Below are 16212 nucleotides of genomic sequence, written 5' to 3' on the forward strand. Positions count from 1 at the left end.
TTGTTTTCTTGCTTCAGGAGCGATTCAGGTTCTCAGACTAGATATACTTGACCAACACTTGAATAAACTCCAAACAGACCAAGGGTTGATGTGTGACTCAGATCCTGATGATACAGTGATACTCAATCAGTGCATGGAGTTCTGGGAAGAGATGATTAGAGCTAAAAATGTAGACAAGAGCCCAAGGCACAACCTTCATGCTTCGGAATCTGAAAACCTGACCAGAGAGATGAGACCTTCCCCTGTCTAGACAGCAACAGAGACCCTCTAACTAAACGTTACATTGTGTGGCACAGACTTTAAGTGCTGTAGGAATTCTGGGGAGACAGATAAGTGAAAACTGAAGCTGTCAGCTGATCCTTGAGGCTATAGTCGAACATGACTAAAGTGACTTAGCACGCATGCACGCACACATGCACACATATAACTATAAATCTACAATGATATACTTATGGTATTGAAAGTGCAAAATAAATAGCTAATTAAATATAAACAAAACTATAAACCAACAATATTCTGTTGTTGGCATCAAATTATTTGGTTAAAATTAGTCATATTGATTTTATTTGCCAAATGATGCTGTTTTGCTGAAACTAAAGAATAAATTTGTTTTAACCCATGTTCATTAATAATATTGCCAAAAAGGCAAGAGAAATATTTTAATTAAAAATTTCCATTGCACATTTCATACTCTATTTATAGTGAGTTCTTACAAATTAGCACATATAAAGGAAGAAGGGATCCAGGCATTCCATCTGTTGGTGATGAGATTATGGAACTAAAAACTATCATGGCTCAGTCATCCTATCACCTTACACTCTCTTGGCAAATAAAACTTCATTTAGCACAGGAGAAGTGTTTGACTCTCACATGCATACACATATTAAGCAGGTATAAATATCTGCCTCTATTCTTTCTTTAATCACCTATATCTTTGAATGATTGCACTATTTTCCTACATATTGTCATTCCAGTGATGACAAAGCAAAGCCTCCATTTATACAATGAATGAAAACTCTAGTCTCACTCCATGAAAATATCTTTGACTGCAAATTATACCTTGGGAAGTTGTGTCTTTCTTAATTGGCTTAGAAAACAATTCAGTGCCAGTAATAATGATCACCAATGTTTGTTGGCCACTTATTCTAAATTTCTTATGAGGATGTTTGCCTGTCATCCTCATATCAACCCTATGGAATTAGATACTATTTTTAATCCCCATTTTTCTGAAGAGGAGACTGAGGCATAAAGAAATGAAGTAACTCGCTCAGGGTCACCTAGCCAATGGATGCTGTAACCTGGAATTCACATCTAATTCCTGCCACTCCCAGTAGTAGATTCTGAATAACCACAGAAAGGATGTTGTTGTTTGACATTAGGCTATGATCCAGCACGACCACAGCCAGATACTGGAAGCCTCAAAGTCAAACGTAAATTTTTATTTTGGAAGATCACAGGGTATCATGCATAATTATAAACATAAGCATTTAAATGTCTTCTGGAAACATATTAAAAAAAATAGAGATCTCCATGATGCTTATAATAATTTATAATGTTAGAGAGTATAAAAGTTCCCCTGGAACTCAAGAATTCCCATGCTGAGAGCACAGGGGCAGGGTTGAAAGACTGACTGGGCTGGATGTGACAAATGACAGGGTGGTGGAAAGGGGTGGAGGAATTGATCTGCCAGGAATGGAAAGAGACATAAGGGCAAGGGTGGATGAGAGGAAGAGTCCAGCAACAGGAAGCCACCTGCAGGGAGGTCCTGCCACCACAATTTCTTTAAGAGTGAAGTTTCCAGAACAGAGCAGAGGACCTGGGACTGGCCATATTTAAGCTGAATCATCAGAGTCAGTTCAGAACAAGAAGAGATTCCAGGTCTACTGTATTGAAAGAATCTACACCCATTAACTCTGAGAATATTCATTAGTGAAGAGGTCAGAGAGCTCCAAAGGAAATGTCTTAATATTATTACATGAGCAAGAGAAATATTTTTTCAATTTCCAACTATTTATTGTTATTATGTAGAAATATGATTAATTTTTAAACTTTATTTATTTTTAATTGAAGGCTAATTGCTTTACAGTATTGTGTTGGTTTCTGCCAAACATCAGCATGAATCAGCCATAGGTATATGTATGTCCCCTCCCTCTTGAACCTCCTTCCCACCTCCCTCCCCATCCCACCCCTCTATGTTGTTACAGAGCCTCGGTTTGGGTTCCTTGAGTATTCCATATGTAAAATACTAGCTGATGGGAATTTGCTATAAGAGAAATATTTTTTTAATGTAGAGGAAATTTGGAGTGGTGAAATAGTGTGTGTTGTTCTCCTTTTCTTAAAGCTTATATACCTGAGAGCTATTTCTTTATAAGATGTAGATACAATATTTCTTCTCTTTCTTCCTCCTTTTTATTTTACAAATGAGAATGAGCTTTAATATAATTTTGGCCAGGTAAGAGTTTATCCCTTTTTTTTAGTGGTGTATAGTTGCTTTACAATGTTGTATTAGTTTCTTCTGTACAGCGAAGTGAATTAGCTCTGTGTTTACATGTGCATGCGTGCTCCGTCTCGCAGTCACTTCTGACTCTGTGTCCTCATGGATTGTAGCCCACCAGGCTCCTCTGTCCATGGAATTTCCCAGGCATGAATACTGAAGTGGGTTGCCATTTCCTACTCCAGGGGATCTTCCCGACTCAGGGATCGAAACTGCATCTCCTGCATCACGGAGGCAGTTCTTTATAGCCTCTCTTTTCTGATTTCCTTCCCATGTAGGTCACCACAGAGCACTGAGTAAAGTTGCCTGTGCTATACAGTAGGTTCTCATTAGTTATCTGTTTTTATTGTCTTTTATGTATCATATCTGCATTTATTTATAGCGTATTTATGTTAAAATGTGCTCTTCATGGCAGCAAGATTGTTTCATCCAATACTGAATGCATTAAACTGGGTATTTCCTCTAGTTCTAAGTATCCAAGTTAATTTTAGTCACTTATATTTTTCACCTCTGGTAAATGCAGAATAGAAACAAATTTACCACTTGGAAATGCTCGCTTTGCTACTCATCAAATAACCACTTGCCGTCACTTTAGATTTTATGATTCTGCACATATTCCTTTAAAATAGGTCTTAGCAGCTGAAATTAGACGTCATTCAACTTTTAAACTTGGAACACTTTGTAAACCTTTCAAGAGAAACCCTTCTTTATTGACTTTATGAAATCCAGTCAGAGAATAATATGAAATGAATATAATGGAAAGTCTTTCCCTAGGTGAATAGAAAGTCAAATGGAAACTTCTATTAAAGGACCGAATGACCCACAATACTTCAAAGTCTCTTGGAGTGACTGTAAGAAACTCAGACTGAATGAAATTTGGAGAATGCTCTTCCTAATGATGTCCTCCTATGAAGATGTGAAAGGCAACATCTGAAATATAAATCGCTGATGAATGAAACTGATGGCTCTTTTGCTTTCCTCCATTTAGGTGCTGACGGCCAGCCCCATCATCTGAAGGTGAATTTGGCGAATGACATGCAGGTTCTCCAAGACAGAGTAATCACAGAAAATTGTCAAAGGTACTCAATATCAGATATTGATCTCTGTCTCTCTCTTTTTTTTTTTTTTTTTTATTAATTGAGGTTTGTTTGTTTTGACTGCACTGCGTGGCATGTAGAATCTTAGTTCCCTGACCAGGGATCAAACTCACGTCCCCTTTTTGGAAGCACGGAGCCTTAACCACTGGACCACCAGGCGAGTGCCTACTCAGTCATGTCTGACTCTTTGCGATCCCATAGACTGTAGCCTGCCAGGTTCCTCTGTCCGTGGAATTTTCCAGGCAAGAATACTGAAATGGGTTGTCATTTCCTATTCCAGGGGATCTTCCCAACCCAGGGATCAAACCTAAGTCTCTTGCGTCTCCTGCATTGGCAGGCAGATTCTTTACCACTGTGCCACCTGGGAAGCCCTCAGGGAAGTCCCAAATGTTGATTTCTTGGTTAATTAAACCATGACATTAGCAATACCTGAGTACTCCATGTCACTTGGAGAGGGTAGCATTTCACAGATGGGGAATTATCAGAAAATGAGGAGTTGAGAATTCTGCTCTTCCCTGTAGCACTGTCTTCCTTCTCGGCTGAAAAAGCTAAAAGCCAGAGTTACTGCATGATATTTTCCTCAAGAATGGGAAAAGAAGCCTCTAAAGAATCATGTTGGTTTATTAACATCTTATGAGCTATTCCAGAAGCTCAGGGGAATTCCAGGGGGTTGTTCATGGCAGGTCTGCTATGCCCAGCCATCCACAGTTTCGGCATGAAAACTGCAGATGTCACCCATGTTGTTAACAGCTTAACCTCATAGTTTCTCCCCTTGGTCAGATACACTGGTGCCAAGAGTGTTGTGGGGCCAGGGCGAGCCACGGGGACCCACCTCAGCAGTACAGCCTCAGTTGTGAAAACATTCTTAGGGGTGTTGACTCATATGAGTTTATACCACACCCCCTCCCCATGAGTTTTTCTCAAATGTCAACACTGAAAGTTGTTTCCACCCACAGTGAAAACTAACACCATGGAAACTGTTGAGCTCCTCTTGGTTTCTGCAGCTCGTCAAAATCATTGCCCTTTGCTTGATTTTCATTCTAATTCTTATGTTAACCCAGGTTGACCTGGAATAAGTCCTTTAATCACCAAAAAGCTCATGAACCTCACACAAGCAAAACAAAACAAAAATTTTCAAGTCTGACCTAAATTTCTGGTTTGTCTTTTGAGGGTTGATGTCTCCAGCTTTTCTTTCTAATACTTATGGAATTCAACATTTTGTCCTCATACTACAGATTGCAAGGAAAGAAGGGAAATAGCTGGAAACATATGGTGGGGAGGGGGGACCAGGGTTGCTTCTTTGACATAGTCATGAGCACTGGCAGTTCTCGAATTCTCAGAGCTTTGTCTGAAGGTGGCCTGGGGTCTCACCAGTAATGTATTAGATTCCTGTTATTCACAAGCTAAATCAACAGTAGGAGAAGACAAGCTGAAATTTAGGTCTTCTTTACTTTGAAACTCCAAATGGGAGAGGAAAGTATTCCAAAGCAAACTGAAAAAAATCCTGTTTAGGAATAAACTCAATAAACAGTACGTGACTTCTTAAATCTGCTTCATCATCTTGAGTCAATTTACCAGACCTTTTTCTTGTGAACCTCTCATCCAATGTACCTGTTTTTCTGTAGGAAAGAAAGAAGTTGTCCTTAGGTATCATATCATTCAAAATTAACTATAGAAGAGGCCAGAAAACCGTTAATACTGGAGGTCACCCTATATCATCCCAAGAGGTCACTCAAGACCTGCTTTCTCAAAGCAGTTTCTCGTGGGCTATGAAGAGACCACTTTGCTGGGATGCCATGTTGTTTATTATCTGGCCCATATTCTTTCAGGGCTTCCCTGGTGTTTCTGACAGTAAAGAATCTGCCTGCAAAGCAGGATTCTATCCTGGGTTTGATCCCTGGGTTGGGAAGATCTCCTGGAGAAGCACATGGCAACCCACTCCAGTATTCTTGCCTGGAGAATCCCATGGACAGAGGAACCTGGCAGGCTACAGTCCATGGGGTTGCAAAGAGTCGGACACAACTGAGCACTAAGCACAATATTCTTTCACACATTTCTCCCTTTAATGAGTCATTTCACCACTTTAAGTATTATATCCTTTCATTTCTCGGCCTGTCCTTCTGATGAGAAAATAGAATGCATTTTCTCTAATACTGGATGAAATCAGAATCACTTGCTCAAATTTAACACACATGACACTTATTTCCTAAAAATCTGCGGAAACCTGTTAGAGCCAACTCTAGTCTGCTGGTTTCGTCTTTTGGACTGGAAAATTCAGGGTCTGACCAGCTGCCAGCTTCAGAGATCTCTGCCCCTCTTCCTTCATAATTTGAGCTGGATTAGATAGGTAGCTAAGACCCCTCCCACTGCCACATCTGTATTCACATAGCTGTAGTCCTCCCAGCTGGCAAATTTTGTAGAAAGAAATGGATTCTCTCTGTGTAGGGACCATTTTAATGAGTCTTAAGTTTTCAAAATGCTGCCCTGTGCATTTTGACTGGCTTTATGCTCATGTCATTGGGGTATAAATTCCTTTCATTTGCTATTTTTCCAGCTTTAAGAACTGCTTACCTGAAGCTCATTGAACTTGGCGTCACCTCCAAAACACGTAGCATAAGAAACAAAACCAGGAAATGTCATAAAGCAGATCTCAGAAGCTGGCCAAGCATTCCCTGGCTGTTTGTTTGCCAGAAGGTTCTCTCTTGTTCCAAGGAGAGAGAGGTATAATAAGACATCGAAAGGACAATTAAATTTCACAGCTTGGGGGAGATTTTTGAGAGCTCTTGTCAAAAATGTTCACACCTGTGGAACAGGCTGTTATGTTTTGTGGAGCCTGGTATTCAGCTTGAAGTGCACCTGCCAAAATCTGAATGGCTGCTATTGTACCTTCTGGACTCAAAAACTGCACTGTCAGACGAGGTTTGGTGCACACAGATGGGATAGTTTAAAACAGCGACTATGTTGTTTGTAAGGAAATTAAGACATTTCCTAGCCCTGTGGATGCTTTTTGGGGATGGAAAATGTTATAAGCATGCCTTAGCTATGTTGCCCTGGCACTTTATTTATTTTTATTACCTTAATTATTTAATTTATACTCAAATATCTTAATTTAAATTTGAGTATTTTTTAAAAATCGTCCGTAGACTGTAATAGTAAACAACATCTTTTCAAAGAATCAATTTCATATGTGGACCCTAAAAACCACTAACATTATTCTCATCTTGGTATCCGAGGGCGTGTAAATCTTGCTGCAGAGTATATAGAGCTGACGGCGCACGCTAAGAAGCAGACTCTTGTGACCACCCTTACCCTTAACATTTCTCATGAAAGAGGGCAATTTATGACTCAAAATCTTAATGTCAGTTAAAATCGTGTATTTGTTGTAAAAACAATATAATTGCTACCTAATGGGAACTTTTATTTTAAGTTAAGAAGCACACATGCTTAACCCAAACCCATAAATCTTTTCTGTATGAATATATGCTAGGTGGAATCCTAGAAAATTGCGGTTAATTGGCTATTTTTTACCTACAAAAGCAGTAATTTTATATGGTACTACCTAGGGGTTTACATAGTTGGAAACTTGGAGGATGTTTTACTCAGATTTTTTTTTCGCCTACGTTTTTATCAAAACAGTGTCCAGTTTCTGCATTGTCTTCATTTTTCATAGTTTAAATTTGTGTATCATCTCCATTACATGGATGTGGGAAATAAGTTGTTTTTTCTTTTTCCTTATAAAAGAAAATACTCAAAACATCACAATCAGTACCTTCTCTCCCGTGGCCATTCAATTTGTTTGCATTCTTGTGCTCTTTTTGTTTGTCTGGTTTTGGCTTTTCTCTAGCTGCTGTGCACAGACTTATTGTGGTGGCTTCTCTTGCGGAGCATGGACTCGAGGGCTCATGGGCTCAGTAGTTGTGGCTCCTGGGCTCAGTAGTTGTGGCTCCCGGGCTCGGGAGTAGTTGTGGTGCATGGGCTTAGTTGCTCCACCACATGTGGAATCTTCCCAGACCAGGGATCAATCCCGTGTCTCCTGCATTGGCAGGTGAATTCTTTACCACTGAGCCATCAAGGAAGCCCTCCTCACCCTGGTGTTTAAAACAGGATCTTCTCCCGCATCATCCATCCATCCATCCATCCATCTGAATTAAAATACTTTCACATATGAGTCTTTCAATACAAATCTAAGTGATAAAGGGAGTGTTAGTTCATGCAAGTATACAAACGTGCACACATGGTATGTATGTAGTTAAATGAATCTGTTTAGAGAATATACCCTCCAAATCAATGAACTTGTGTTTAAAGAAAACCCAACTCAGAGTCAGACACGACTTAACAACTAACTAGAACAAGTAGTAACAACAACTCCAGTGGGACAAGAAACGTTGTGCCCATCAGGCTGTGCCACCTTCACTGGCTCCTCTCTGTTCTCATCTGACCAGGACCCAGCAGATGACCCTCTCAGTCTACTCTGACTGCCATCAGACTAGTGCTTTGTCTCCTGTAACCGAGAAGCAAACTCTAGCAGTGTTGACCCACCAGAGGAAACCCTTTGCTCTTGCCCTAATCAGAGGAAAATAACAATTCCGGTGAAGATGAGGAATGGGGAATGGGAGGGGGGAAGCAGCTTAATTATGATGAGCCTGGGGACTGGGGGCTGGGAACAGTCACAAGTGGAGATCAAGAAAAAGAATGGGATGATGTCATTCTTTATGGGGACACTCACTGAAATGAAATCAGGTCACACACAATGATCTTGTTCTCTGCCCAGATGCATTGTGTTAACAAGAGATTACTTTGTGGTCATGCTTCTTAGGAGGGGTCTAAGGACCCTGTTCACGTTAAGATCTTCCCCAAGACATCTTTAAAAAGGATAAGAAGGGCAGAACCATTTCATCCAGTGCTGAAAAATGGCCCACACTAGGTTTACAACATTTTTTAAGATCACTGAGTTTAGGACAGAGTGTCTGAATTCTTATAACATAGTGAATTTCAAGAAGCAGAGTGTAACGACTTGGCTTGGTATCAGGCCAGAGATCTTAAACTGGTGCCCTTTTTGGTAGGATAATTCTGAAGTTAAAACAGAATATATTCTCAGTAGAAAGTTGGCACTTCCTGAAAAGAAATACTGCCTTGTACCATGGTAAGACATTTTTAGGACTGATTAATTCTGCTTGCAGAGGAAGCATTTGATCTGTGTCGATCTTAAGTTCCTCGTACCCCTGATGGTGGATATATTCAATTTTAAGTTCCTTCTCTCAATGGTGTCCTGATTTCACCTCATTCATCTGCTTAGATTTCACAAGAGTGCATCACAATTACAAATGAAGGTTAGATTTTCTAAGAAGTTAGCCCTGGAATAGTTACATGATAGGTTCAAATCCTGTTATTACGATTCTGTTGTATTACATTAATAGGCTTCATACAAATAAGTCATTGTCTGAGACCTTTTTAAAAGGATATTTTTGCTGCGTGAGCCTTTGCAATAGAACTGAAACCTTGCAGCCTTTTTACACTGTCATCTGTGGTTTAGAGTATTTGTAAAACTGAAGGTTCGATTTTGGTAAACCACTGGTATTCAGGTGCTTGTTTGTATCTAGGGACAAGGTCTTTCTCTCTTATAGAGTATACAGAGATGTAAAAGTAACATTGGGTTAAAGTGGGAATTCGTATTTGTCATGTGACTTTGCTCACTGATGACTAGAGAACTTGTGTGGTAAGTGAGGGCAGAGGTGAGGTGATGATGTACCTGTCACAGAAGTGTGTGAAAACTGTTGCAGATTGTGGCTATCAACATGGAAAGAGGCATGTTTTGAAAGAATCCGATTTTGAGCAGATTTTGACATGAACTGCAGTGATTTCTGCTAACCTTATTGTTGACTGCCAGGTAATTAGGCTGTTGGGCTTCCCTGATAGCTCAACCATTAAGAATCCACCTGCAGTGCAGGAGACCCAGGAGATGAGGTTTTGATCCTTGGGTCAGGAAGATCCCTTGGAGGAGGAAATAACAACCCACTCCAGTATTCTTTCCTGAAAATCTCATGGACAGAGAGCCTGGCATGCTACAGTTCATGGGGACACAAAGAGTCAGACATGACTAAGCAACTGAGCACAATTAGGCTATAGGACCTTCGAGGGAAAATAATTATTTAAAGATTTTAAAAATAACCAAAATATTTCCAAAAAAAATATTTTCAGCACCATCAGAAGTTCCCAAGTTTTCAAGACACTGTTTTATTTTTTTTCTAGTTGGCATTAAAAAAATCTGAGGCCATGATCAAAAGTTGACAATGGCAGCTAAATAAGGCAAGTGTTTAAGCAAATCCACTGCTTACAAAGAAAATCAATTAGGTGTAGCTACTTATGAAATTAAAAGACGCTTACTCCTTGGAAGGAAAGTTATGACCAACCTAGACAGCATGTTCAAAAGCAGAGACATTACCTTGCCAACAAAGGTCTGTCTAGTCAAGGCTATGGTTTTTCCTGTGGTCATGTATGGATGTGAGAGTTGGACTGTGAAGAAAGCTGAGCACCGAAGAATTGATGCTTTTGAACTGTGGTGTTGGAGAAGACTCTTGAGAGTCCCTTGGACTGCAAGGAGATCCAACCAGTCCATTCTGAAGGAGATCAGTCCTGGGATTTCTTTGGAAGGAATGATGCTAAAGCTGAAACTCCAATACTTTGGCCACCTCATGCGAAGAGTTGACTCATTGGAAAAGACTCTGATGCTGGGAGGGATTTGGGGCAGGAGGAGAAGGGGACGACAGAGGATAAGATGGCTGGATGGCATCACTGACCCGATGGACGTGAGTCTGAGTGAACTCTGGGAGTTGGTGATAGACAGGGAGGCCTGGCGTGCTGTGATTCATGGGGTCGCAAAGAGTCAGACACGACTGAATGACTGAACTGAACTTAACAATTAAATTTACCATAAAATTAATTTTAAAATTATTTACTCTTGCAGTTTTACCAAGAAAAGATTGGATGTATTTTCTGCATTAAAATGTATTTGTTTATTCTATTCTGTATGACTGTCTCTAGGTCCACCTAATAGTGCCAGTAGTAAAGGGCACTATTTCATTCCTCCTTATGACTGAGTAGTATTCCATTGTATATATGTACCACATCTTTATCCATTCCTGTGTTGATGGATATTTAGGTTGCTTCCATGTCCTGGCTATGGTACACAGTGCTGCAGTGAATATTGGTATATCTTTTGGAATTATGGGTTTCTCCGAGTATATGCCCAGGAGTGGGATTATTGGCTCATATGGTAGTACTATTTTTAGTTTTTTAAGAAACCTGCATATTGCTGTCCATAGTTCCTGTATCAATTTACGTTCCTATTAACAGTGTAGGAGGGGTCCCTTTTCTCCACACCCTCTGCAGCATTTACTGTTCGTAGACTTTTTGATGATGGCCATTCTGATTGGTACGAGATGGTACTTCATTGTAGTTTTGATTTTCATTTTTTTTATAATCTGTGATGTTGAGCATCTGTTCACGTGCCTTTTGGCCATCTGTATTCCTCTTTGGAGAAATGTCTGTCTAGGTCTTCTGCCCATTTTTTGATTGGATTATTTTCTTGGTATTGAGTTATATGAGGTAAGAATGCTCTTTAGGGTTAAATCCATCCTACACTATTCATAGGCATCTGATCTGGCCAGACATGATGGTACTCAGCAATGGACAGGAGCCACGGGAGCACTAGCAGCCAGTTAGCATATCAGTGTTGTGCTGGAAGGGTTATGGATAGTCTATGGATATCCAAAGAATCCTGGCCTGCACTGAGGGTTGATTGCAATTTTTGTTTACTCTGTAATTTTCTACACAATTAGAATATGCTTGTCTCCCTTCCTTCACTGGGCTGTTGTAAATATAAGACAAAAGATGTAAAAGCACCTTTGGAGAGAACAGATGTTTGAAGCCACTCAAACACGACCCATTACTGCTGGATTAAAAGGCTAAGATATTGCGTGGTATTCATTAGTTCCCATCAGACTGTTCTTTCCCAGCACCTTATTTCTCCCCCCTTATTCTTTTACTTTTATATCTCTTCCAGTAAACTAATCCCAATGTGTATTTTGAAGGCTGGCAAAAATTCAAAAATGCTTTGCATACACAGGAGGCTATAAAATCACTCAGATTATTACTACATATTCAGTGCATTTAAAAGAAATGCTTCAAAATGAAATACCTTTACTGGTTGAAGCATTAAAAATAGGAGTGCAAAGATTAGCTCCTACTATATTATACACTTGGAGCTGTTGGAATTCAGGTAATGACTGATTCCAAGTAATCTTTATGATTAGGAAAAAGATGTGCAAGGTTAACTGGGAATGAGGGCTGTTGCTTGCAATATCTTGTTGACTGGCTCTTTTGCATGAAAATGGATTAAGAAATTGCCATCATCTGCATCCCCTAGACAGAGGCCAGAGAGAAAAAATTACATCCTTCTGCCCTTTGTCAGTGCTTGTCATAAGACCGCCTTTCTCTTAGGGAAATACTCCATTTTCGGGTTGCTTTTCCACCCCACGCATTGACTTATAGAGGAATTTCTTTCAAACGTCAGTACACTGTCAGTTTAGTAGTTTGTAAGGGTTGAAACCTCACTTCTAAATGAAGGGAAAGGAATGTAACTTACATTTCTAATTGGAAATCCATCTTAGTTTAAAGGACTTTCTAACTAGGGAAATACTAAGATAGGCTTTGTATGGTACAACTTGTGTCTGGATGTAGGAATATACATTCAGAAGGTGTGTGGAAGTCTCATTAAAGATTTCTCTCTGAAACCTTAACACAACACCTGTACCAGAGATTGTACATGAGAAATACCTGTGTCTGGAAGAATATAGAATTTATGGAGGTCTCTTAAAAATCTATGATGCTTAAAATTTCTGGACATGGGAAATTTCCTATAATTAGAATTGTTGTTTAGTCACTAACTCATGTCTGACTCTTTACAACTCCATGGACGGGAGGCCTACCAGTCTGCTCTGTCTGTGGGATTTTCCAGGCAACAATACTGGAGTGGGTTGCCATTTCCACCTCCAGGAGATCTTCCTGACCCAGAGATCGAACCCAGGTCTCCCTCATTGCAGGCGGATTCTTTACTGCTGATCCACTGGGGAAGCCCATAATTAGAATAATGTTACCTAATTAGTTAAAATGTCGCTAAAATCAGGCAGTGGAACTAGAGATCAAATTGCCAATATTCGTTGGATCCTAGAAAAAGCAAGAGAGTTTCAGAAAAAACATCTGCTTCATTGACTATGCTAAAGCCTTTGACTGTATGGATCACAACTGTGGAAAATCCTGAGGGGGGAATACCAGACCACCTTAACTGCCTCCTGCGAAACCTGTATGCAGGTTAAGAAGCAACAGTTAGAACTGGACATAAACAATGGACTGGTTCCAAATTGGAAAAGGAGTACTTCAAGGCTGGATATTGTATTGTCACCCTGCTTATTTAACTTATATGCAGAGTACATCATGAGAAATGCCAGGCTGGATGAAGCACAAGCTGGAATAAACATTGCTGGGAGAAACATCAATAACCTCAGATATGCAGATGACACCATCCTTATGCCAGAAAGCAAAGAGGAACTAAAGAGCCTCTTGATGAAAATGAATGAGGCGAGTGAAAAAGATGGCCTAAAATTCAACATTAAAAAAATGAAGATCATGGCATCCAGTCCCGTCACTTCATGGCAAATAGATGGGGAACAATGGAAACAGTGACAGACTTTACTTTTTTGGGCTCCAAAATCAGTGCAGATGGTGACTGCAGCCATGAAATTAAAAGACGCTTGCTCCTTGGAAGAAAAGTTATGGACAACTTAGACAGCATAATAAAAAGCAGAGATATTACTTTGCCAATAAAGGTCCATCTAGTCAAAACTATGGTTTTTCCAGTAGTTATATATGGATGTGAGAGTTGGACCATAAAGAAGGCTGAGCACTGAAGAATTGATACTTTTGAACTGTGGTGTTGGAGAAGACTCTTGAGAGTCCCTTGGACAGCAAGGAGATCAAACCAGTCAATCCTAAAGGAAATCAATCCTGAATATTCATTGGAAGGACTGATGCTGAAGCTGAAGAGCTGACTCATTTGAAAAGACCCTGATCCCGGAAAATACTGAAGGCAGGAGGAGAAGGGGACAACAGACAATGAGATGGTTGAATGGCATCACCAACTCAATGGACATGGGTTTGAGCAAGCTTTGGGAGATGGTGAAGAACAGGGAAGCCTGGTGTGCTGCAGTCCATGGGGTCACAAAGAGTCAGTCACAACCGAGCAACTGAAAAGCAACTACAATTCAGAAGTATTCCAGTCCTAAACACACACACACATGCATGTATACAAACCACAATACTGATAACTTATTCCTACTCTATAGGTCAACTCAGGCTTCATACAATATTGCTATTATCAAAACAACAGACTTTTAATGCTTAATCACATTTTATCCACAGGATTCTTAAAATTCCCTTTTGTTTCTGACTGTATGTCTGGTTCCCTTCAATGAAAGGCTGCCGTTTTGTAGGTCAAGAAACTCAGCTATGAATGCGATGTTGGTTCATTCTTGCAGTTACCTTCTGCAAGTCTACATTTTCATCTTTGTACTTTGATTACACAGCCTACCAGATGGAAATAATAATTTGATCTGAAAAACCCCAATGCTGGGACAGATTGAAGGCAAAAGTAGAAGGAGGCATCAGAGAATGAGATGGTTAGAGAGCATCATCCATTCAGTGGACCTGAATTTGAGCAAACTCGGGAGATAGTGAAGGACAGAGAAGCCTGGCATGCTGCAGTCCATGTGGTTGCAAAGAGTCGGACACAACTTAGTGACTGAACAGCAACAACAGCGTGAATGTGAAGGAGCCCTTAAATTCTAAGATAGGATAACAAAAGGTGGTTCATTGTTGAGGGACATTTTTTCAAAATGACTGTACTTGTTTAAAGCCAGAGTGAGATGATGTTTAGAGAGCAGTGATTTAAGTTTGTGGTTCCAGAACTGTTCAAAACTGAAGATTTTCTTTCACTTAGTTTTTCTCCAACATTTCCCTCCTTGATTTACATTCCCCAGTTAAGAATTTAATGTGAACTTTTGCCAAAGCCTCAGGTTCCACCTGGTTTGGGGTTGAAACCACATGAAGCCACTGAATTTTGCATAGTTTCCATTTGAAACGATATATCAGCTTAGTTTCTCTTTCTCTATGAGCCAGGCTTACAGGAAACTTGGCCAGGCTTTTGATAAACCTGTTTGGAGTTTTGATTTTTAGATCAGACCCTAAAATAAGTCCACTCACCTTGTTCCATCTTCTGAAAAGCTCTTATTATAATGTCCCCAGAGTCTGTATGGTAGTTCCTAGTGATTGAAGCACAGTTACATTTTGTTTTAGTATAACATGGGGAGAATTTCTCAGCTACTTAGAACCCACTCTGATTGGGAAACCAGTTAAACTCTGTAACAGAAGCTCTTAATGTCAGGCATAACACTTTAGGGAAAGAATTTTTTCCAAAGTCTCAACAAAAGAGTTTTCACATAAATAGCTCAGTTCGACCAGGTTAATTCACTTTTTTGTTGTTGTTGTTCCTTCCTCCACTTGTGCATTCATTCATTCAACGATTATTCATCAACACCTGCCCCATGACATGCCAAGCCTTGTTCTAGGTACTTAGGATTCTTAGCGAACCAACGAAGTATTTAGAGAGCCTGACATTTGTGGATCTCAAGTTTTAGTGACAGAATAGGGAAAATAAAATGAAGCATAATATATAGATCAAATATATACAGTATATTAGAAAGTAGTGAGTACTATGAAATAAAAGAGAGGTTGAGTAAGAATTATAGTCAGAGTTGGTAACAATGTTAAGGAGGGCTTATAAGGAAAACTTTACTGAGATGCAAGATTAGAGTAAGACTTGAAAGTGGTGAGGAAGTAGCAGCCAGATATCTTTTTTTTCTTTCATTTGGCTACACCATGCAGCATCTGGGGTCTTAGTCCCCTGACCAGGGATTGAACTTGTGGCCCCTGCACTGGAATTGCAGAGTAGTAACCACTGGACGCTTACTCCTTGAAGAAAAGTTATGACCAACCTAGACAGCATATTGAAAAGCAGAGACATTACTTTGCCAACAAAAGTCCATCTAGTCAAGGCTATGGTTTTTCCCGTGGTCATGTAGGGATGTGAGAGTTGGACTGTGAAGAAAGCTGAGTGCCGAAGAATTGATGCTTTTGAAGTGTGGTGTTGGAGAAGACTCTTGAGAGTCCCTTGGACTGCAAGGAGATCCAACCAGTCCATCATAAAGGAAATCAGTCCTGAATATTCATTGGGAGGACTGATGCTGAAGCTGAAACTCCAATACTTTGGCCACCTCAAGTGAAGAGTTGACTCACTGGAAAAGACTCTGATGCTGGGAGGGATTGGGGGCAAGAGGAGAAGGGGACGACAGAGGATGAGATGGCTGGATGGCATCACTGACTCGATGGACGTGAGTCTGAGTGAACTCCGAGAGTTGGTGATGGACAGGGAGGCCTGGCGTACTGTGGTTCATGGGGTCGCAAAGAGTCGGACACGACTGAGCGACTGGACTGAACTGAACTGAACCA

General features: G+C 40.2%; 1 protein-coding gene across 6 annotated transcripts in view; it reads left to right on the plus strand.

Moving 5' to 3' along the window:
• SULF1 (sulfatase 1) overlaps window positions 1–16212 on the plus strand; it is a 199113-nt gene that overhangs the window by 36999 nt on the left and 145902 nt on the right. For all 6 annotated transcript variants that reach the window (XM_059874426.1, XM_025001836.2, XM_059874425.1 and 3 more), the window contains exon 2: window positions 3483–3573. The gene's annotated coding sequence lies outside the window, so the exon portion shown is untranslated. The remainder of the gene's footprint in view (window positions 1–3482; window positions 3574–16212) is intronic.

Source organism: Bos taurus, chromosome 14 (assembly GCF_002263795.3).
Source record: "Bos taurus isolate L1 Dominette 01449 registration number 42190680 breed Hereford chromosome 14, ARS-UCD2.0, whole genome shotgun sequence".
Lineage (NCBI taxonomy): Eukaryota > Metazoa > Chordata > Mammalia > Artiodactyla > Bovidae > Bos > Bos taurus.